The 25281-nt window shown below is 39.4% G+C and overlaps 2 long non-coding RNA genes across 3 annotated transcripts in view; one reads left to right on the top strand and one right to left on the bottom strand.

The window, feature by feature from the left end:
- Positions 1 to 11213: 11213 nt before the first annotated feature.
- On the bottom strand, positions 11214 to 24906 carry LOC124861763. Its single transcript, XR_007036740.1, has 5 exons — positions 24608 to 24906; positions 23211 to 23663; positions 22884 to 23072; positions 12066 to 12130; positions 11214 to 11963 (listed from the first exon to the last, which is right to left on the bottom strand). It is a non-coding gene; the product is annotated as an uncharacterized LOC124861763 (long non-coding RNA).
- The window catches only part of LOC124861761, a 42746-nt gene continuing 41487 nt past the window's right edge, over positions 24023 to 25281 (top strand). For both annotated transcript variants that reach the window (XR_007036739.1, XR_007036738.1), the window contains exon 1: positions 24023 to 24421. This is a non-coding gene — a long non-coding RNA (uncharacterized LOC124861761). The remainder of the gene's footprint in view (positions 24422 to 25281) is intronic.

Raw genomic sequence — 25281 nt, 5'->3', positions numbered from 1 at the left:
AACTAAAAGCATTGATAAATGAAAAATTGGGTAATCGTGTGTTTATTGATTAGAACTAACTGTCAAAGTAGACATATAAACATCTTTACAATTTGACTGCAAGACGATCAGAGACAGAGAGCTGATTTATATTCAGGAACACTGGAGGCAGAATGAGAGCCAGAGTAAACCGTAAAATATGGCAACAATTATGCAAGTAAAGCTTATAGGGTTTACTCAGCAGCCAAATTCATTTCAGGACGTTGTTTATTATAAGTGCCCAACCACAACTGATCATGTCATTTGTGAAGCTGGTTAGAGGTGAAAAGTTGCACAGAAGTGACAAAATGATGCACAGTTAAATACCCTATTCTGTTATTCTTGCCAACTCCTGATAAAAATAGACGTCTATTAGGCTACGTTCACACTGCAGCTTGAAGTGACCCAAATCCGATTTGTTTTTTTTTGACCGTGTGCAACCTGTATCCAAACTTTTCATGACAGTCTGAACGACACAGATCCGATTTTTTTCAAATGCGACTGTAGAATATAAACTATCTATGTGTGTAACTGGAATGTGCAGATAGATGACAGGGAGTAGAGGATAGAGAGAGGGCAAGGTCGTAAATTGGTGAAGGACAGGGAAGGCCGGAGACAAGACAAGATAAGCTTGCTGGAAGAAATAACAAGAAGCACTCCTTATTTGGACATAAGGAACTGTTATGCTATACATGAGTGACATGATATATGTATATGTTGAACACACCCCTGAGACTTAATAAAACGAGCTGGAAGCGGAGAGAGACCAGAGTTGGGCTCGCAGGTGTTTGGCTGGGGCCTATCTCTCACTCTGCGCAGAGGCGAACATAAACTGATTGTACTTTGTGTTTATTTCACTCTTTTGAAACCTGTGCCCACATCAACGGACCCGGGGAAGTAGAGACGGCTTCGACACGACCCAGGCCACTTGGATATGTGGTCCTAAATCCGATACGTATCTGATTTTTTCAAATGTGACCTGTGTCTGTACGGCCAGATCGCATTCAACCGACCTGTACGTCATTGATACTCGACAAACGTCACTATTCTGGGTCCTGCTACGTGGAAGCGGGAAGAAAAATATGCACATAAAAGGTTACCTTTGTCATTCGAAAATTATGAATGAACTCTGTATCATTAAAGCCGCTCACATCACTATCCCACCACTGGCTTCGACTCCGAACCCACACATTTCTCTGTACTGACGATGCTGCCACTGCCCCACAAAATGCCATGGCCAAAAACCTGGCTCTCTTTCTTTTCGCAAATACCAAACACGCTCACTACATGTAATGTCATTGCATCGTCTACTGCGCATGCGGGACACTTGAACTGTTTGAATGCGTTCACACAGGAGATCGCTAGAAATGTGAACGATCACGCAAAAACATCGGATTTCACCAAAAAATCGAAATTGAGCATTAAGACCTGCAGTGTGAACGTAGCCTTAGATTATTAAAACTAGAGTAAGAAGTCTTCAACGGTTTTTTTCTTACACTTGATTACATTCTATTGACAACTCATATGTTGTTTAGATATATTTTAAAGTACAAAAGATTAGTTGAATTGATTTCTTCATTAAAATTTCCTCAACCTTCTCCAAACCAAGAGCTGCTGTTATAGAGTTTCACATTGAGGATCTCTTGTATGTGAGCAAAAGGTGGCTTTCCTAATATCAGCCGCAAAGGTGGTGGTTAATACTTTGGGCCGCAGTGGCTCTGTTGGCAGAATAGTTGTTTGGCAATCATAAGCTTGCGAGTCTGATTCCACCCCACATTGATGTTTCCTTAAGCAACTCACTGAACCCCAAATTGCCTATCTGTCTTAACACAAATCGTGAATGCAGAGAGAGTGATTCAAAAGTACTTTTAGTGGTAAGGATGATGAGAAAAGCTCTGTAAAAGTTCAATGCATTTACCATTTTATGAAGTCTGACAGGTCCAAACACTGATTCTGGAGTGTCTGGACGATTAATGATACTAAAAGCTTGAACTACCAAGAGCCATGGTTTGTTAGGTTTTTGCAAATTAGCCTCACCTCAACAACCTGAACTCTCCAAAACCTTCTCCATGTTAGATTGTCTCTATTGACCACCATTTTTCTCAGTGTCTTCTTGCCTATTCATGTTGAGTTCCTACCTTTTTATTTCAAAAAACAAAAGACCTGGCTTTGAAAACACATTTGAGTGAGTTACCATTCTGGCGCAAAAGGGAAAGTAGTTTTCGACCGTGTGTCACTGGTCGAAAAATCTGTCACGGATATATATGGTGCAAAAGAACAAACCATTACAGTATGAACATCCGTCTTCCAATGACTTTATCTCATGTCCTCACAAGCTCATTCTGGCATCATTCAGCCCTTGTCAATCCAGATCACCTGTGAATCCCTTAAGTGGATAGAGTTTGAATGAGAAGGTGGATTTTCTTCCTTGTTAAATGAAGCTAAACTGGAGATCAATGGCTAGTTTTTACCAAGTGTGTGTGTGTGTGTGTGTGTGGAACTGAATTTGGGATGAGTCAAAATCATTTTTCACGTTGGGGTTTGAAAAACCTTTAAACTGTTCAGTTACAGGTTGGTTTAACAATGAATCTTAGTGAAATCATACAATTTATACCACATGAATCCTGTACATGTAGCATGTTTTCCATTAGGTTTAGATTTGTTTGCCCTAAAGACATCTGCTTGGTGTACACTCACTGGTGATTTTAACAGGTACACCTTGCTGGTACTGTATTCAGTGAACCCCAGAACTGCCTTAAGTTTTAATTAAATAAATTCAACAAGGTGTCGAAAGATAAGATTTTAGTTCATGTTGGCATGATAGCATCACGCAATTGCTGCAGATTTGAATCTCCACTTGCTCTGCATCCTAAAGTTCCTCTGTTGGATTGAGCTCTGGAGACTTAGCAGGCTATTGGAGTATAGTAAACCTATCATGATCTTCAGGGAACCAGTTTAAAATGATTCGATCTTTGTATAATAGTACATTTTACTGGTGGAAGTAGCAATAAAAAGCTGTGGCTGTAAAGGAGAGTACATGATCAGCAACAATACTGGTGTTTAAATGTTGCTTAATTGTTACTTGTTGTCTGGTTATTTTGACTGTGTTTACCATCCATCCATCTATCCATCCACCCATCCACCCATCCCAGTCTATAAACCTGTATATTGACACTGTGTAGTCTGTAGTAAAAACTGTAAATCTCTGAGTGGAATGAAATTTTTCAGTTTTGCTGATGAGTCGATGAAAGGACCCTTTTTACAAGGTGGCTTGACTTAGCTTTAGCAATGAGTTGAGGAAGTTGGTGATCCCAGTGGGAGCTGAGAGTAGAGCTGCTGCTCCTTTGCATCATGGATCTGATTGGACATGTCACGCAAGGAAGAGGCCTCCGGGATAGAACCAGAACCTGTGCCCAAAGGAATATATAGTCTCCTGTATCCCTTTTGGAGGTGACTAAATATCCTTTCTGGACTGGGATTGCATTGGGATCTCCAAGATCGAGCTTCAGTCAAGATGGATGGGTTTAACTCTGTTTGAGGAAACTGCACTTGAATGATATCTTCAACATGGGAATGAAATGATGCTTACTGTGATCCCTGAGAATGATTATGAATCCCAGCCACCTGACCACCCTTGTGTACTTCCCTCTTGTCTCCCATCCGGTCTCTCCTTTTGCCTAGATCACTGCTGTGCCCGCCAAGGCCTCTCGAACACCAATGCAACCTCTTGTATCAAAGGTGTGTGTGCGGAAGAAGCAGCCCACATCAAAGGTGGTGAGCTGTGTGTTGTTGCCGGACCCTCGTTAGCCTTTGAACCTCCACCGCCGCCTGTCTGCGTGACAAAGCTTCAATTAGGCGACATCGAAACACACAGGAAACTGCGGTGCCGTGCTTCTTTTGCCTTGGTCTCTCATGGCGGACCCTCTTGATTTGCAGATGCTTTGTTTTTGGTAAAATATTCCTGCTCAGTCAGCTGCTGTTATTGTTAATCAATCCTAACAACCCACACAGTGATGGAGGTAACATTCAGGCAAGAGCAAACAGAAGCAGATTAGACTGAATATATTAGAGGTTTTGAATGTGTGGCTACATTAAACTATATTCATGGTGTGTTTTTAAAGTTTCTTGTTCATGTTTTTCTGAACTAAAGGGTTTGATTCAAAACGTAGCACAGAACATTTCTTCAGCTGCTTCGGGGAGTAGGAAATAAAACAGTATAAAGGAAGGGTATTCTGGATTTTCTTTAAGATATTAAGAGTAATGGATAATTAATTTGAAAGAAGGAAGAGGTTATATAAAATTGAGCTGATTGTGAATATGCAGCCAAAAAGAGTTTGCTCAATTTATATATTTAAAACTATTTTAATGTCATTTGGAAAAAGGAGGATAGAGTTCCAATTCCATCACCAAACAAATATTGGAATTGACTTCCAAATGTTGTTTTGGGGGTTTATTACATACATTATAGGTTACTTGATTGAACTCTTGATAAGAAAACCATTTTCCACTTTGCAATAAACATCATTTTTAAAATCTAGAACCAGTCATACTGTTAAAGCCAGCGAAGTTCCTGGAGCAAGTTTGAGACTTTTCCAGTTCAAATGGGGCTAGCAGAAAATGCTGAAGGAGAATGTCTGTCGCCCAGTTCAGGATCTTAAGCTCATGCATTTTTGGATAGGAGTCTACTTAAAAAAAAAACACACACAATGAAAGTTTTGTAGTGGCCATGACATAGTCTGGATTTAAATCCAACTTCAATGCAGGAGCATGGCCTTTAACAGGCAGTTTATGCTCCAATGTGGCTGAATCTCCTACACGGTGATGTATATAACGCATTGGCAGTTATTGAAATTGCTTGAGGCAGTTGTATCTTCCAAGAGAGGCAAAACCAGTTATTAGGTTTAGGGGGAAATTACTTTTTACAATCGGGTCAGGTTGTTTTTTTTTTGTGGTTTTTTTAAGAAATGAAATAATCTTTGAAGTTATCTTAGCCAGATAATACAATTAGTTTCATGATCTGTGTCAGGTTAATTGAGTTGGACCAAACTGCACACAGGAACTTGGACAATTTAATAATAATAATAAAATTGAAAACTTATAGAACTAGCACGAGGAGAAACAGGACATGGAGAATGGACAGAGGAATGAAACAGAGCAATGAAGTATGAGGAAAATTAACATAAGGATCCAGCGCATAACAATGACCAACAGAGAACTTAAATACTGAGGGAAGTGTGAGAAATGACACTGGATACAGGTGTGTCAATCAGGGCATATGTGGAGCAGCTGAGGGAAGGAGAATAATTGACACAGAGGAAAAAGAGACACAAGGTAACACATAACCAGGGCAAAAAGAGCAATACTAAACTAAGGTGAAATTAACTAAAATATACAGGAATAAACTAATATGGCAACACTTTTGACACAATGATGAACACAGAGAGTAAGTCTAGGGGCTGACCGGGAGACTGGTTAGAGGGATGCAACACTGTAAAACTGCAAAAATATTGGACTGTAATCATGGCACCATCAAGCATTTTGTTGCAAATAGTCAAAAGGGCTGCAAGAAACCTTTTGAGAAAAAAGTTGCAAATTACGTGCCAAAGATTTCAGAAGAATCCAATGTTAAGCTACCAGGAAACCTTTCTTCTCCATTGTTGTCATGTTTCAGAACTGTGACCTACCTGGAATGGCCAGAAGTACAAAGTGTTCAGTCCTCAAATCATAGCCAAGGTAAGGCAGGCTGAAACCCAACCACAACTGAACAAGACACACATACGTTGAAACATCAAGACTGGGCCAAGATATATATGAAGCTATATATATGAAGGTTTAAAAAAACCAACGTAAATAAATCTGTAATGAGAGTGACTAGATGGATGGACCCATGGCTGAACCAGTAATTGGCACAGAACTCCACATTGTCTGACTCTAGCAAGGTAGAGATTAGGTACTGCTATAGGTTCGTATAATTAAAGATGAACTAGTTGGACTTGCTGGAGTTGAAGATGGGCTAAAAATCAACAAACACATCAGCTGCCAGTTTTAAGACAATGCTCCCCCACATGTATAATACTACTCCATCACTTGGCTATCAAGTAAAGGCCTTAAAGATAAAAGAATGATTACCTGGACACATTGCTCCTCCAAAATAAAGCCCACTGTTGATAACTTGTGGGCCTTCTTAAACAGGAGATTCACCTTGAAGGAAAACAGTCCACCTTCTCTGAACAGTGTTTGGAAGGCTGTGGTTGCTGCTACACAAAAGCTAATTGTCAACTGATGACTTAATTAAAGGGAGGCTTGTGATTGTTACTGAAAAGAGGGGTGGCTATATTGATCACTGATTTTGACAAACAGCACTCTGGTTGGTCAATAATAAAATGAATCCTCAAAAAGACTGCTTACCCACTGTTTATGTAAAAATATCATCCATACACGCTTCTTCCATACAGGGTCGCGGGGGAACTGGTGCCTATCTCCAGTGGTCCACGAGCGAGAGGCAGGGTGGACCCTGGACAAGTAGCTAGTCTAACCATGCACAAGGCGAACATGCAAACTCCATGCAGAAAGACCCCAGGCCAGGGTTCTATCCCAGGACCTTCTCACTGTAAGTCGACAGTAAAAAAAAAAAATATATATATATATATTTCCATCAAATTTTTGAAAGATGGCAAGGACAGAAGGATATAAGGAGGCACCCAAGGAAAGGAAACAGGAGGAAGGATACATATTAGCAAAGAAACAGATGGAAAAAGGATACAAGAAAGTATACAAGAAAGGAAATGATGGAAATAGGAAAGAAAAGGTGAAGCATAGAAAGGAAGATGGACATGGGGAAGGAAGGAAGGATATACAAGTAAGCAAGAGAGGAAGTAATGTCAAGGAAAGAAAGAAAGGAACGACACAAATAAAATGGAAGTTGGACATAAGAAAGTAGGGGAGAAAGGAAAATAAGCAAGGAAAGGGCATTAGAAATAAATGAAAGATGAACACAATGAAGAAAGGAATAACATAAGTAAAATAAGGAAGAACACAGAAGTAATGATGGAAGGAATTACAACTTTTAAGACAATAGAACAGGGAATAAAATGTGGGAATATGTGTTTTCCATACCCTTATCCTTCTCCATACTTATCCAGACCACGATCGGACAGGAATCCAGTCAAAGATATATCATGAGACAAAATTTGAAATGTTACATTATTTTTTTTTAAATTACTTCCTTCAGATCCCATTAGGTAAACACATAACTTGACTTGAATACGGTTGTAGTATGTAGAGCAGGGATTGAGTGTCATTTCACCAGTGGCCACTAGATGTCAGTCTAAGATGAGAGAAAAAATAAAAGATTAGGATGTATAGAAAAGACTCCCTGCAAAAGTAACATTGTTTCCCTCATAATAAAGCAAAAAACTACATTAAAAGGAAAGCAGCAAATTAGTGTTATATATTTGATTATGAATTTTCTTGCATAAAATGGATATGATGTATTGTAAAAGTTAGAAAACACTGAACAAAATGTAAAGAAAAATATAATTTTCACTACTTAAACATTTTCAAAACATGTATTGAGCACCTGCTAAAAAAAGCAGCTCCCATAATGAAACTTAAACAATAAAATATCTTACAGATGCTCCACTTGTGGAGTGGCTCAGGTATAATTTTTCACCTCTTGTTGTAAAAGCAGATGCCTTTTATTACCCCATTCACACTGTGTGAGCCACCTTCTCCTCAACAGATTGCCATTACTCCTAATTTATGCAGGGTAACCTTTTGTAAAATGTCCATATGCTTGATATGCCTCTTCTTGTGCAGGCGTTCACTAAGCAGCTCACTGTAAACACAGATGGACCCGACTGCTGCAGAAACTGAGACGAACATCTGTATCTATGAGCTCCAATGCAGCCTTTTGCTACAATATAACCGAAACCGTACAGACCATCGTACGGTTTAAGGGCTCAAATTTACTTCATTTTTATTTCAAATTTTTAAATGGAAGATGTATATTTTGCTGCGATACAAGCGGCCAAGATTGAGTTTAAACATCCTCCCCTATGAAAGCTGAGTCAAGGCGTACAAAGGGCACTGATGAGGTAAAACGAGTTCCCCTCTCCTCTATAATCTCCCTGTTTTGCTGCATTCTGAAGAAGGTGGTGGTTGTGGAGGGGGGCTCCTTTTCTCTCCTAGTACGCCCATTCACACGTCCCACCTCTCTGAATGAAGATCCTCGTGTTTTAATTTGGCCAGGCGAGAGATTGCTGGGGCTATCAGGAAAAAAAAAAACAAACAAAAAAAAAAACACCGGGGCCCACCGAGGTGAATGGCAGGAATTGCATTATCCGCCCTTTTTCCTCTTTCTTTCAAGGAGCTGCAGGTTTCAAACTGCCAGCTAATGATTGAATTAATTTGACAAAAGTAAATGATGTTTCTTTGTGGAAAAATTCAAAGAGCAATTCTTCAGGTGCCATGTCAACTCACAGTAAGAGAGAGAAAAAAAAAACACTTTGTAAATAATCAGAAAAAAGGAAAGGAAGGAAGCGTTTACTATTTAAATAAGCGTTAGGAAGTCACAACCCCTCGGAGCACTCTGGTTTAGGATTCACCGAAATTTAATATAATAAATGCACTGTTTATAAATTGAGATAAACCCATGTGACATTTAAGTGTAATTCTCATTTAAATGGGACACTCTGCCTCAGAGTAAGCAAACGTGTTGGAATAATATGTATTCTATTACACTCGCAGAGAGTGTTTTACATAATTTTACTGACTGTCGGAGAAAAATGAATAACCAAAGAATTATGTAAAATGTTGTGATCTGGATTGCTGGATTAATGCACATGATTAAGATGCGTGGAAAACCGGAGAGGAGGGAAGGGGAAGCTGGGTCTGTAGAGTTAGAGAAGCAACTGAGGAAGGATGCAGATCAGACATGTAACAAAAAGTTGGTGAAGTAAAATGCCCAGAAATAAACCAACTTGTACAGAATTTCAAAATTAGATCAAAGTGATATTTTCGAATTTCACATTTCTAAACAAACATAGCCACAATCTGCTAATGTAAAATAAAAAAAAACTGCAGCATTAATTTCTGTATATGCATTTAGTGTTGCTGAAGCTTTTTCTTAACATTTAGTTTACATTCACTTGTAAGTTGATCAGTTTGTCGGGAAATTTTTAAATAGTAATCCGTGACTTTTTGTTTTCCTACGATTATAAAGGACGTGTCTTTTAGCTAGTCTTCAAAAGGGGAAAGACAAATGAACATGCCATTCAAGCAAAGGAATTGTGTGTTGGTGAAGTCAGGAAATGGCTACACGAAAAAAAGAGTTTTATATAACTTTAACAGTGGACTCTATCCTCCTCAGTACAATGTGGAGCATCATCAACTGGGGTAAAAAAACAAATCTCAAATTTCTTATTCATGAAGTAGAAAGGCAGGTTATCTTATTAATTGGTTTGTTTATTTATATAGCAATTCCCTTATTTCAAATTGTAATACAGATTTTTGCTGTAAATGTTTGGTATGTTCTGATTGCAAATAATGCTAACTGCAGCTGGGGTTATGAGTTTTACATCTCAATTTCAATGTAAAAACACTCTAGCAAAAAGTTATTACTTTTTAATTGTTTGTGTTGCAAAATCAAATCAATGTTGCAAATGTGTTCGGTATCTTTGGTCAAATCTGATCACCAATGGAGATTTTAAGAGGTAAAAATGGAGGCAATGACCTTTATTTGGTTTATCATGGTTTAAATTTTATTTTGTCAAATGTTTGGTGTTCTTAACACTAATGGGAATTTGCAAGCTTTTGATTTTGCTTTAGGCGTACAAATATTCTAAATCAGAGTCACATAACACAAGCAATTACTTTTTAAATGAGCACATTTCAGCATCCTTTTGCTTTACACGTTATAAACGCTCGGCATCTCCTCTAAAATCTTGATGCTTAAAGCAGCTGGATTTCTAAGTTCACTATCCTATTTAAAAAGTAAAAATACTCATGGTCAAAAGAAAGAAAATGATCTTCCTTATATATATATTTTTTTTTGTTTAGAAGCTTTCGCCTCCTTATATCAGTTCTTTTAGCACATTTTTAATGAATGATATTTCTGTTAATTAATTTGAGGGAAAAAAAAACATTGACGCATCTCTTTGATTCAAAAGTCTTCTACCATAAATAAAACGTTTTACTAGTAGGTGTAATAAACACATTTTGACTGCATTATGTTGTAACTAGGATCAAATTATGATGTATGTTATTGAATACATAACTGGATTTACCTTATGGTATATTTCTGAATGTAAATTGGACCTGTTGGTCTTGTAAAGTGCATTGAAATGGCATTTATTGTTGTTTGTTTCTATATAAATTCACTGAAATTCGCAACTCCTGTAAAATCCGCTGATTGTTAAATGGGAGTTTTAGACTTTTACATTTTATTTGCAGGTAAAAACACAGAATTAGACTCGTAAAACAGAAGCATTTGGTGTTTTTGTGCAAACGTCTGTATCATACTTTAAAAGCAAAAACCTTCTGGTTCAGCCTCACAAAACAGACATTTTTTTTTTTTCAAATCAACCTTGCATATTTCAGTTTTGACCATTTTCTACCTGTGCAGCAGCTGATGTCGGAGCTGAACTTTTCCACCCTGCATCAAGGCCTGTATCCAAAACAAGATGATTGAACTTTGCCACTGGCCCCCGCTGTTGTTTTTAATGGCGATGCATGGATTTTCTTTAACGTGCTGCCAAGCGGCTCACATTTGCATGCCATTTAGAAACCCGCGATCTTGCCTGAAATAACACTTATTGCATAATATCCCCGACGAACAAGCTCCGGTAATACGCCACAATTAAGCCGGAAAGCGTTTTGCATCTGCCAACCCTTCCACTAGCTGCCATTATTTGGCAGTAGGTATACAAAGGGGTTATGGGCAGTCGTTTGATGGACACACAGGGCTTTTGATTTTTAATTGCAATTGTAATCCTCTCCACTTGAGGACTTGGAAATTGTTTGAACCCCCACCGCCGCCGCCTCCTCCTCCCAGCTCTTCTGGTGGGGATACAGAGTATTCACCGGCTGCCCACTTCTCAACCATGTGTAGCTTTAAAAGGTGTAAACCCAATGAAATGTAAATCACAGTTCTTGAAAACAAATTACACACAAAGATAACAGGGCCAGCGCTTCATCAATAAAACATCAAAAACAGACGAAGAAGCTTGTCCGTGTTTTTCCTTTTAATAAATATTTTCTTTTAGAGGCCAAATTGTGGCAGACCTGTTATCATGGGGTAATGGTGAGCTGTCAACCAAGCCAGGTTGATTACAAGGTTATATAGTAAACAATCCTGTCTAATTGCGGTGGGCAAACATCACATTCATCAAGCAGATATAAAGACACGCCAGGTTCAACTGCTTCCATCAATGGCTGCCCCTTCTCTCTAACTCAAGATAATTGCCTCTATTTCTGCGGCTGCCGTTTTCCTTTCTCTGCAAACCCTAACTCTGTTAGCAAGCAGCTCCATCAAGCCAAAGAGAGAAAATGCTTCATCTAAAAATGATAAAGACAGTGACAGCAAAGCTACCGGTTGAGTTCCAAGATGTAGTACGGACCGCACGTCAGACGTTGCTGTTATTGAGCTTAATCAGCACCTTGTTAGTGCCAAAGTTGGTCAATTAAAGAGAGCTGGGGGAACAAATTTGCTACAACTGGAGCCCGTTGATGTCCTACAGAGCTGGGAAAGGGAGGTGGCGATGAGGGGGGGGTCTCTTTTTTAAGGTCTACCCCCCGTCTCAAGTCGTAGCCCCGATAGAAAAGATACACAGGCAGCCAGGGGTAAGAGGCCAGGTTTACTTGGGCCTTCTCCATTAAACGGGTGGCTGGAACAATCAGCTCCATTGTTCAGGCTGGGGGAAAGTGATGAGGTTGCAAATGGATTCCTGCAGAGGGAAACAAAAGATGAGGAGATCGTTTAGTGCAACCGGACTCTCTGGTAGGTGCCCCTCTTGGACACGTTAATTGATCTCATTTGTTACCTATACCTGCCAGATCAAGCTGCTATCATTGGTGGGGAGAGGGAGTAAGGGGGCAGCTGAGTGTCAACGTCCTGTGAAACCAAAAGAAGAGTAAAGAATAAATGGTAAACCAATCAAAGGACAGGGAAGCAGAAATAAGAAAATTAAAGGAGTAAAGAGGAATGAAGAGTAGAGGTAAGTATATGCCGCTCTAATCTTACAGGCTTCATTTTACTGCGGCTCAGATAGGGCCTGAAACTAAGCCCTCCCAAATATCCCAATTACACCTGCACTTCTTGTCCTTTTGTAACAGGAATTCCTGCTTTTTCCTTCTCTGCTCTTCGAATCTTGGCAAACACAATGTGGACGATTGTCCAGCTGCGGGGCTGAGATGACCCTACTAAAACATCCGTGTCTGTCATTAGTTGAGGCGTTCAGATCGGATGTACCTTTAATGGTCCTAACTGGACACTGTATCGGTCTGGCATTCTGGAAATTGATCGGTTTTCAGCAGTCTGGTTGTGCACTTTACTTTAGTGAATTTCCTACACCTTCTGTGAGATTCCAAAGATATGAGAAGGACAATAAAATGCCAGAGGTAAGAAACAATGAAGAGTTCCACATATTTCAGATTTTCATGCTTCTCATCAACACAAAATATAGACAATGAATTTATACCAGACATTGCTACAGTGGCCAGGGTTTAAATCTGAAACCTGGAAAGGGACAGATGGATGGAGAGTGCCTTGAGATGACATGTGTTTTGAATTGGCGATATATAAATAAATTGAATGGATGGATCGCAGGATGAATGGGTCGAACAGCTGGATAGTGGGCTGGACGGGCTGATGACTAGATTGACCGATGGATGGATAGATGCATGAACAAATGAATGGAGGCAAGTTTCAGGAGACAGTAAGACAGGAATTGCAAATATTTTTCCATATTTTATTTTTTCCATACTGGCACTGGAAAATACTTTGACTTTGAAGAAATCCTGAAAAACGAATGTTGAGCTTTGGCAAACCAAGAATATGCTCATATGGTATTAGTTTACACTCTCACTCCTCACTGTTGATACTTTTCCCTAAAACTGATGCAGTGGTTTGCTACCCTCTGGTTGAAGCAATGACGGACACATCTTCTTGCCCTGAGCGACACAAAGTGCAAGTTTGTTTGTTCAAGGTCCCTGAAAAGTGAGAGCCCGATCTCTAGCTGTGCTCTTTTGTCTCAGCGTGTCTTTCGCAACTTTCGCCCCCCTCCTGTCGGCGTGTCTTCTGATTCTGGCATGGCAGGGTGAGAGCTCTCCAAGCTGCCCGCAGCTTCTCATGCATCCTGCTTGGCTGTCACAAGATGAGATGGGCGCCATTCAACCCAATTAGTGAGATCCACTCTGATGTTGGGAAGTAAAAAAAAAAAACGGGGAAGAAATCACGTTTTTATTTTGCCCCTGTCTGTCATCTGCCAATTTCACTGGAAGTAAGAGAGTGGCATCAATTAATGACCGTGGGCCGGAGGCGGCACCGGCTCTGGCACAGGCGCAGCATGTTTCAGGCGTCGGGTGGCATCATGTGAAGCCTGCGTCTTTGCCGAGGCTAAAACAAATGAAATGAGACTAATAGGGAGCTCGTTTCCAGCCACTGATTAAAAGGCCCGGGAGCTCCTGAGGCATCGCCCAGGTCCAGGTCTTGGCCTGGTGTCACGTTGCTCCTGTAATGTCATTTTGGACATCGTAACGTCTGTCTCCCTGAGGTCATCTTTCTTCAGATTCTGTTTTTTTTTTTTTTTTTTTGCTTGTTCTGCAGCAAAGCTGGGTTAGAAAATGTACTTTTTCCTTTGGGGGTGTTAATTAAGGGGAGCATCCGAGATTAATCAACAAATTCACTAGGGCGAAGGACGATGTGTCTGAAGGCCTGGAAACGGAGTCCACGGAGTGCCCACGGAGAAAGAGGCCCTCGGCTATGGCCGGGCGGATAAACAAGTGCACAGACGGTGATCTGACACAAAAATTCATGTAAGTATAAAATTTTACACTCATTTTCCCTGTCAGCTTGTCACAATGAATTATAAAGGTTGATTCAATTATCTGGCTAAGGGAGATCATCCACGCCCAGTCATCTGAACACCATCATATGGTCAACGTCTGCTGGTGGAGGCCTGTAGTAGAACCAAAAAAGCTGAGGTGCATCAGCAGGAGCGCACGAGGTTGGCGAACACCTTGCATTGACCATCAGCCACCGAAGACCCAACTTATACAGGAAACTTAAAAAACAGTATTCCATGCAACTTATTTTGTTTGAATTTCCCTTTGATGGGTTTGCCAACTTCCTTTCTCCTTTCATTCACCTCATCTCCACCTTCATTAAGCTAGTACACTTAGATAACTCTCCGGTTTTGTCTTTTAATTTATCTCTGGAGTTTTTTTTTGCCACATTCTCTAATTAGCACAGTGCCTGCAGGCTATTTGTGACCTTTCCATCCGTCTATTTCCATATGTAAATAGACGGATGCTTCCCTCCCCTCTATCTTCTTCCTCCTTCGTCTTCCTCTGTCTCTCTGTGACTTGCAGTGACAGGATGAGCGCACTTGGAGAGTGAGCCTGCGCATCCCGTATGCAAGCCGGATGGATGACACCACTCAAGGCGTGTTTTGGCGGGGGCCCCGGCAATATCAGGGAAGCGAGGTGGTTTTTTTTTTTCTGCGCCAACGCGGTGATTGACAGCTGCCAGGTGTGACACCGCCAGCTTGCCGCAGTGTGCAGCAACTGTCTGCTGTCACTTCCCCTCTTCTCATCGCCGCTTGCGCCCAAGTGGTGCGTCACTCACACCGTCCTTTAAGTCCTCTCGCCCGCAGTGTTTCAGCAGCTGGAGAGCACTATTTGAGGAGTGCACTTTGGTGAGGTCTCACCGCTCAACAGCTTTGCTATCTTTACCTCATACCAGAGTTTGTTTTATACTTGAATAAAAACTTGAAATTAAATGTCTTTAAATTTTGATTTCCTCAGATAGTTTCTATCTGAAATAGTTGCAATAATTAAAGCCAATTAAGTTATATTGGGATGTGCTACAATAAACTGATTCTAGTTTGGATGGCACACTAGTACTACTACTTATCCTCAGCTGGTCCACTTCTGCTGGTTTAATGGGACTGAGCACATTCAGACAAACTTTAATACAAAACTTTGTTTAGCTGATAATGCCAAAAGAACAAACTTTCAAAACAGCATTTGTTGTTTTAACATCCTAAATACTTGAAGGTCAAGTATGGATATTATCCTACTTTTAGTGGTTGATTAGTGTTAAACAACTACCTTCAAGCTTGTGTAAAAAAACAAAAAATCAAATATTTTATTGTAGTAACCTAATCTCACACTGAAAAATTTAAACATATTTGGGTCAATTTATTCAGTGCAGTTATGAAAACTTTATTTTTTGCACAAAAACATGTATTTATTGGTGCCCCTGTTATTAATACCTTTTGCCAGTTAGTCAAAACAGCACATTTGTCTAGTATGATATTTCACAAGGTTGGAGCACAGAAAAAGACTGTATGATCCTATGCACTGTAACAAGGTTCCAAGGACTTTGGAAGAGAAACGGGTCCACAGTATCATAGACCCTCCACTATACTTAACAGTAGGGTTAGATGACCACTTAAGAAGGGTGATTTGTATCTGCAGATAGTGGTCTCATGCCAGACCCACCTGGTGTGTTTGTTGCAGAAAGAATCTGAGTCTTACTTAGATCCCTTCAAAGCACACGATTCTCCATACTTATGTTGGTAATAGTAGAACAAAAAAGTATTTGTCATGAGAAGCCTCCCAAACAACCTGTTGGTATGCATACATCTGCCTCACAAGATAACGTTTCTGGACAATGAAATTATTTGAAAAGATTAAATGAAAATGTTTTAGTTGCATCCTTTAATCAATTTCAAGACTGTTTATTTTGTCAGCGGATCAAATGCTAAATAGGTAAATCAGCTCAACTGCAAATGTTGGTGGCGACTCACACTTCTCATCTAAAAGGAATAAAAGCTACAAGATAGATGTAAATGTTATCATAAAAAGAAAGCATTACATTTAATCTGAGCCATGATGCAGCAAGAACGAAATGTCCAAACAGTATAATTGTGCAAGTGTGTTTCTGATCAAAACTATGCAGGGTCGGGCCGTGGCGCATGGCATAATGGTAGAGTTCACAACCCATATACGGAGGCCTCAGTCCTCAACGCAGCTGTCCCAGGTTTGAGTCCTAATCCCAGTGAACTGTGCTGCATGTCTTCCCTTCTCTCCACCCCATTCCCTGTCTGTCTACCTTTTAAATAACAACAAAATAAAAGCCACTAGTGCTGCAAAACAAAAATCTAAAGAAAAAGTCCAGATAAAGAGTTTCATAACCTACATTTAAAAAAAATAAAAAATTGTCTTGTCTACAAAAATGTAAATTCTCTTGTGGTGCAAAAACTATTTGGGTAGGTAAAGAAAGAGATCATGGTTTGGCTTGATGCCCACCATGATAGAACCCTCATTGAAACACTAAAACTGGGTTGAACTTGGTTTTCTCAGCACGAAACTGTTGAGATTAGATGTTTCTGTGGTTTTGCAGAAATATCAAGGGCCAACACGTGACCTGCTTCAAATTCCATTATGCTTCTTTCCATGGGAAGCTGCAACTCGGGTAAGATTTTCTTGGCAAAAACATTTTCTAAAAGAACTTCCCTTTTAAGCTAAAACATTTCAGATGGATTTAAAAACCAGCCAGAGGTTTTCAGTCATGGTACAGCAGTCCACTTCAAGATGACATCTTGAAGAACAATATTATACAAAATTATTATTTTTAAGAGTTTTACAGGAATATTTTATCAATCTCCAGTTATAAACTAATGTCAAGATCTGAGTTTTAAAAAGATGTATTCAGCTGTCCTCTGTCAATATTTTGTATAACCATCTTGTCTGGTCAAGTCTTTTGGGGTATGTCTCTACCAGCTTTGCACACCTGGAGACTGAAGCTTTTAACATTCTTCTTTACAAAATACCTTAAGTTCAGTCAAACTGGTTTTTGTCATCCTGATAAAAGGTGAACCTCCACCCCAGTTCCAAGTCTTTTGCCGCCTGTAACATGTTTTCTGTCTGATCAACCTCCTTGTTTTTTAACAGCATTATGCAGCCACCACCATGTTTCACAGGGATGGTGTAAACAAATGCATAAGACACTTTTCATATTTTAATGTAAAATACATTTAAAACCATGCATCATGTTCGTTCCACTTTTAAATCATGTGCAAGTTTGTCTTGGTCTATCATCAAAGCCTGATAAAATACATGCATGTTTGTTGCTTTGTGAAAAAGCTATATGGTTATTAATACTTTTGCAAGGCAAAGTCTCTGCTACTCATGGGTCTCCTCTCAAGGAAATAAAATTTAACAAAAAACATGCAAAAAAACACATTTCAAAAATTGGGGGAGAAACTGCCTGCTGAAGAGTTTTCTTAGTTTTAAAAAAGGAACATGCTGCCAGCACGGAGGCGGTATACATTCCTATTCCTCAGAGACAATCTGCAGTGTTTTAACTCACATTATCATACATTAGAGAAGAGGCGGCTAGATTGCCAAAGCGGATAGCTTTAAAAGACAAATGCATACAGTGCATATGAAAGTGAACCCAGTGATTATGGCATATTAATTGAAGATAATGTTTTGTGCCAGCTCACCACTTAGAAGTGGGTAAACTCTGACCTGTGCTAATTATAAATATAGAAACAGATAAACATGAATGAGCCAACACATATTTACAGCTAATAACTTTGAAGAGTTGTCATCTTCTTTGCACACAAAAATAAAGCTGAAATATATGTCAAATAATTGTTTTGCATTTAATGCTTGGAGGATGTCTACAAACGGCAGGTCCCCTTGTTTTAGTTGGCAGAGGGAAGTGTATTTATGGACTGCCGGTGGTCCCTTGAGGTACCCGTTTTCTCTTCTCAGCAGTATTTAATACCTCTAAAGTGCATAATTGCTGATCAGAGAATCTGCAATGCTCTGTTTGGTGTGTAAAGGACTTCTTTCAACAAGGGGAGGAGAAGGAATGCTACACCTCTGGTATCATGTGCTGTGCTTGTTCACAGTGGCAGGTAGTGGCAGGGACAAACACAGCAGCTGAGTGGCTGTCTCAATAGCTGGCTGGTGTCTCTTTACCAGCTTCTATTTGTGCAGGAGAACAAGCTTAGTTGACGTGTATCGCTGGCTGACCACTGGGTGCACAGAAAGCCACTTAATAAGTAAAGGCCTAGTGTGATTCTGATCTGGCACAGTGACCTCTAGAGAGGCACACCCACAGGCTCTTTGTGTCCCTGGTTGGTGAGGGGCATAACCTCAACATTATTTTCCCCCCTGCTCCCAAACTGAGCACCTGCTCAGACAAGCACCACCATAACGGCATCCCCCCTACCCCCCTACCCGCCCTTCAACCCTCTGAGTGGTGTCCCCCGACCGGGGCCAGGGCCACAGCACATTCCAGCCGAACACTGATGCGAGGTGACCGAAATGGCCGGTTCACACGGCCCCTCCAGTGAAGATGGGGCCGCAGCCAGTCATAATTCAGACAGCTGGAGGACACGGGAGAAGAGGAGGAGAACGAAGGAGGATGCAGGGCACAAACAGCCACAAGAAGGAACAACTGGAGTTAAAGTTGACAGGTTCAGCAGAGCAGCTGAATGTCAGTAACTACAGCCAAAGTGGAGCTCAAGACTAAATATACAAAACTTAGTAAAACTGGTCACCCTTGATGTGTATTTATCATGTATTTATTTGAATACAAAATTTGGCATTGAGTTTTTGTGGTTCAGTCAATGGAATCATAAACTTGTGATACATTGTTTCTATTATTATTAATAAATGACTAATATTAACTATATTAATTATTAATAACGGCATCTGATAAACCCAGTTTCTTTCTCTAGACTTGTGTATTTGTAATTTGTTTTTACAAAGTGGAAAAAGCCGCACTGCTTTAATAAAAAAAATATATATTTTTTTGCAAACTAATAATATGTCTTTAGGCCTTTGAGAAATCATTCTGATGTAGAAAAATGGTATTCCACAACTAAACTGTTACTACATCAGAGCAGAAGCTCACGTTAGCTTGGTATTTTTAAGAAACACAAAGCAAGCTAAAACCAGCTTAACATGGTTGATATAGATATGTGTGTGTGTGTGTGTCATAAAATATATAAATGGATAAATAATTGTTTTTCTTTACTAAACAGTGAGCATGTTAGACCCAAGGCTAATATTAGCTTACTGTTTTTAAGTAAAACAAACTGTAAAAACTAGCTCTACTTAGCTAAAACTAGTAGTCATGTCTATAAGCTTTTGAAATAAAGCTATTGAGAAATCATTATGAAGTACATGGTATTCTACAATCTACAGGCTAAACTGTTACCAAGTCAGGGTTGGAGCGCACGTTAGCTGTGTGTTTTTATCTAAAATAACAAACAGAAAAGCAAGATAGAACTAATTTTAGCTTAATTTTGAAGATGAAATCCACTAATGTTTTTACTTATGTTTCAAATAAACAAATAAATTGATAAGTCTTTTTTTTTCCCTACAATGTACAGTGAGCATTTGGATATGGGACTTAAAGCTAATGATTTGCTTTGTGTTTTTCAGCAGTAAAAAAAAGCTAGCTAAAACTAGCTACAATTCAAGTTTCTTATCTGTACTTTTGATATCTAGACTTTTAAGCTATATTTTTTAATAACATTTCATAAAAAAAGGCATGTCAAAAATTATGTATACCCTTCTCAGTAATCAGTGGAAAGATCTTTTTTGGCATTATAGCCTCTATCAAACTGTTCTTATGTTTGCTGACCGGGTTCTTCCATATTTTTACATGTATTATGAAGATTTATCTTTGATGATCTTTGGGAGGCCTCTGTGGCGTCAACCTAATCTTTAGCTCCTTCCACAGATTCAAGTCTGGAATCTGGCTGGGTCACTTCAAAATGTTAATATAAAGTCTAGTCAGAAGAAATATATTTAAATTTAATGATTAATGCAAACCTAAATCTGCAAGGGGAAATGAATAATTTGGGATTACCTTTTAGACATGTAGATGTTTAGGTTTTTTTAAAGGGTAACTTTGTTGGCAATTTATTTCACAGGTATTTAAGAGATTCATTATAGGATTCATCCTCTATGTTTTACTTACATTAGTAGTTGAACTTTACAAATAAGGTCTTTGAAGATAACAAATTTAAGCATCACATGTTTTGGACTTCTAAGGTTATGTTGGTATATTTGAAATAATTAGAATAATTAATTACAAAGAGTTCCCACTTATTTCAGTTTTAAAGCTAAAACAAGCATATTTCCATAATATTTTTGGTTAAACTCAAAAATGAAGCAAAAAGAAAAAACAGTATTAAGCTCAGTTGTGACTATAACCCAGTCTGTTGTTTAGTGCCATTAAAAAATCATGGTTAACCCGAAAACACAAAGTAATTTGCACAAATTTCAAATAATAGCAAACAAAATGACAAGTTCTAAACTGCACAGATTTTTTTGTCCTATATAAACAATTTTTAACGAAGCTAATAAATTACAGAAAATGGCGTCTGTTTACTTTTGTTTGTTACTGGAGTTAATAATAAATAAATAAAATTAACCACTGCAGCATTGTTTTTAACACACTTCTACACCAATAACAAAAGGAGCAATTTACTGTACTTCCTGCAAACTAAACTAATAAATAATAATACAGATATAAAATAAATCCAAAGCTGTGTCTTAATTAAATATATCTGCTTGAAGGCAAATTTTGTCAACCCGACAAATATTTCGCTCCTCCTTGAATGCAAAGATCAGTAGCATTGGGAAAGTGTTAATTAACGACAGACAGACCTTCCCCGGCTTTGTGCACGTATGCAGGCGTAACCCCGGCGCTTGCAGTCAGGCAGCCGCTCACACAACCGCAGATGCAACCTTATTAGCCGCCGTCCTTATGTGGGATCACTGTTTGTTGGTGAGCCGTTGCACTACTTTTTTTGTGAATTAGAAACAGAATGAAAAGAAGAGAGGCATGAAATAATTTGTTTAATTTGGAGCAGCTCCAACTCAGCAGGTGAGAAGAAGGGAGGTTTTCTTTTCTTTTATGTTCGGTTCGTCTTATTGTGTGTTTTTGTAAGAGGAGGGTTGGTTTGGATAGCAGGTCAGGGTCTTATTTCATTTGCCTCAGCTGCAAACCTTCAATTTGTTGGTTTGGGTCAAGAAGACACGAGGAAATACCCACCCCCCGCCAATACTCTTCCTCTACCCTCCAACCTTCCCCACCCCCTTCCTTTCCACCAAGACCCCGCCAACACAAACCATTTCCTAATTATCTCTGAATAGCAATTTTATTGAACCCTAATTTGGGGTAATGAATTGTGATAGGTGGCAAGTCAGACTAAAGAAAAGAAATCTCCAATACGGGCTCACACTCTCATCCACAGCTCATGGTGATAATCACTGTTAGTGTTTACGCTTGACCCTCGCTGACCAGATAAGATGTTCACGTGATGTTCAGTTTGGGTTTGCTTACATAAGAACAAAAGGAAGGGAATGGATTAAGAAACAGAAAAAAGATGGGCCCTAAAAGTAAACACTATTCCTCCAAATGTATAATTTTTGATACAAGTATTTCAGAAACCACAAAATCCTTTTGTATCCAGTAGCATCAAATGTCTTAAACATTTTCTTTAAAAATGCTAAATGCTGTTTAGCCATGCCTTGTTTTAACCAGTCACCCTGCGACCCTACACAGACAAGCGGGTATAGACGATGAATGGATGAAAGCGTTTTTATAACGCACACAAAATCTATTGTTTTAGTTGTGTCAATTGCATGACGGCAAGAGCCTACTGCCAGTAACAGTTACGTTACAAAAATCAAAAACACAAAAAAAGCAGGTTGACTAAAACAATAGTTAAAAGCATCCCGTACGAAAATCCTGCCAAGAATCTCGATTTCTTTTTCGTAATTATAAGGTTAAGGGTGGTCTAATTGCTAATAAAACAAATCAAAATTTTATTTATCTTGAGGCTGCATTTAACACTTACCAGGTAAAAGATTTCCAACATCAAGTTGATTTTGTGACAAAATATCTTTCGAGGGAAATCATTATTTTCTAGCTTTAACTATACTGAGTTGGATGATCATTTCTGTTTCGGAGAAATAAAGAAAAGGAAATTAAGAAGTCGACATCACTGACATTATTTAACCCGGCGAATTCAGAGCCACTTGGAGCCGCTTTTCATAAAAGTTTTTATTCCCATGATTAAGGCAGGAACCCTAACCCGTAATAGGAAATTGGCACTGGCCTCAAATCTAGTTAAGAGGTTTAGATGACCTTAAGTTAACCAAATAACCACTGAAAGTAATAGTTACTAGCAAGTAAACCCAAAACAGGTGTTTAAAATACAATTCAGTTCATCAGGAAAGTTTTCATAGTGCTGCACTTTTTCCACAATTAGTTATGTTCCAGCCTTATTCCAAATGGTATCAGATTGATCTTTCTTCAAAATTCTACACACAATACCCCATTATGAAATTTTTATGTGAAAAAAGGAGCACACTGTTTCCACTGATAATTCTTGAAATGTCCCTACTGCTTATTTGTAGTCCAGCTGTGGTAAATTCAACTTATTGGACATTATTAAGAAAAGCTCACACCTGTCTATATAAGGTCTCACAGTTAACAGTGCAGGTAAGAGTGGAAACACCAAGCATGAAGTCAAAGGAACTGTCTCTAGACCTCCGAGACAGGATTGTCTCGAGCCACAAATCTGGGGAAGGATACAGAAAACCTTTTCTTGCTTTGAAAGTCCCAATGAGTACAGTGGCCTCCATCATTTGGAAATGGAACAAGTTTGGAACCACCAGGACTCTTCCTAGAACTGGCCGGCTGTCAAAGCTGAGCGATCGGGGGAGAAGAGCCTTAGTCCAGAAGGTGATGAGGAACCCCATGGTCACTCTGTCAGAGCTCCAGCCTTCCTCTGTGGAGAGAACATTCAAGAAGGTCAACCGTCTCAGCAACAATCCACAAACCGGGCTTGTATGGTATAGTGGCCAGACAAAAGCCACTCCTTAATGAAAGGCACATGCCAGCCCATCTGGAGTTTGCCTAAAAGTACCTGAAGGACTCTCAGACCTCTGGTCTGATGAACTCTTTGGTGTGAATCCCAGGTGTCATGTTTGGAGGAAACCCGGCACCACTCATCACCAGGCCAATACCATCCCTACAGTGAAGCATGGTGGTAGCAGCATCATGGTATGGGAATGTTTCATGGCAGCAGGAACTGTCAGACTATTTAGGACAGAGGGAAGATAAATGCAGAGACATTCTGGATGAAGACCTGCTTCAGAGCGATCTTGACCTCAGACTGGGGCGATACGTTCATTTTTCAGCAGGACAACGACCCAAAGCACACTGCTAAGATCTCAAATGAGTGGGTTCAGAACCACTCTGTGAATGTCCTGGAGTGGCGAAGCCAGAGTCCAACTTCAATCCAATTGAACGTGTCTGGAGAGATCTGAAAATGGCTGCACATACGTCTCCCATCCAAACTAATGGAGCTTGAGATGTTCTGCAAAGAAGAATGGGTGAAACTGCTTAAAGATAGGAGCTTGTGGCATCATATATCAAAAAGACTTGAGGCTGTAGTTGTGTCCAAAGGTGGATCAACAAAGTATTAAAAAAAGGCTGTGAATACTTACTTACATATGATTTCTTAGTTTTCTATTTGTCATACATTTGCAACAATTTCCTTTCACATTGTCATAATGGGGTATTGTGTGTAGAATTTTGAATAAAGAGATTAATTTAATAGCGTTCAGAATAAGGCTGTAACATAACCAAATGCGGAATAAGTGCAGTGCTGTGAATACTTTCCAGAAATAAAGCAGGAGCATTTAGCTGGAAAAGTCAAAGTAATACATATTGGGACTTAATCTGACCAAGTTACGTAGGCTTCTAAAATTTTTAGGAACTGCGGAAAGTACTGGAAAGCACTAGCTTTCACGTGACGTCACATAGCGATGCCGCGAGAGCGCGGAATGCAGATGGAGGGCAGGAAGTGAAGTAGCCGAGGATTTGCCATCTGTCCAGTGGCAGAATACGAGCCCATGTTTTGTGCCGTTTACGGCTGCTCCAATCGCTTCAGCAGAGAAAAGGAAAAGCATTATTATCAAGTGCCAAAGGTTGTCATTCATAAAGGTGAAAGATGTAAAAAAAAAAAAAAAAACTAACCGAAAAACAACGTAAAAAGTGGATTACAAATCTACATCTGCGGTCGGGAGGAACAGAGTCTTCTAATGCGAGTGTCTGTAGCAACCACTTCAAGCGGTAAGTAGCAGTCCAACTTCTTTTTTTGTGGTTCTGTTTACCATTAGTTTGTCGTGAAATGCATATTTATGTAGTAATGATTGTTAAGCTAATGTCGCCGTAGAGAGGCGTTGCATGTTTGTTTTAGCCACTACTGCTAACCGCTAACATCTCCACTAATATATGAACATATGAACTAACACTCACCTTGGCAAAGACCAAACGATAATTATCGCGGAGCCGTTTGGTGCCGAGGTTCTGGACCCACCCGCTGACAAAAAAGTGTTATGCCTCCAGACTTTTGTAGGCTTTCATCTGCTGTTTAGTGTAGTAAGACGTTTGAAGTGCCAGATAGTTTGTGATATCAACAGCCTCGATTAAAGGCAAATCTTGAGGTTCTCTCGAAAACTCACTCATCTTGATGAGATACGGGTCACATCCAACATATATCTGTGAATTAACTGTTTGTATCTTCGCCTGGAAAATGGATCTAAATCCCTGCAACATTTTACTTCATGCCCTCCATCTGAAATCGCGCCCTCTTCGCGCGTCATCAAAATCACGTGACTGAAACCCGGCTAATAATCAATCTCCAGAAGTACAATTGCAGACTTTCCTGTAAAAAAACCGAGAAGGAATAATTATTAGCCTTTAATTCAATTAAATGATTTAAGTGCGGAAATATTGATTTTACAGCCATCTCCAGAACTAAAAGGGGAACCTTTACCGTAGAAATCAAGAAGGAATTTGCTCTAAGCTGACCAATTTACATTTCTAAATGTACCCAGAAGACTAGAGACTCCTAGATCCAACATTTGCTATAGATCTGATAAGTTAGTAACATTTTCTGGAAATATTCAGAAGTAAAGAAAGTTTATAAA

Source organism: Girardinichthys multiradiatus, chromosome 24, assembly GCF_021462225.1.
Source record: "Girardinichthys multiradiatus isolate DD_20200921_A chromosome 24, DD_fGirMul_XY1, whole genome shotgun sequence".
Taxonomy (NCBI): Eukaryota; Metazoa; Chordata; class Actinopteri; order Cyprinodontiformes; family Goodeidae; genus Girardinichthys; species Girardinichthys multiradiatus.
This window is presented reverse-complemented; position numbering and strand designations above follow the sequence as displayed.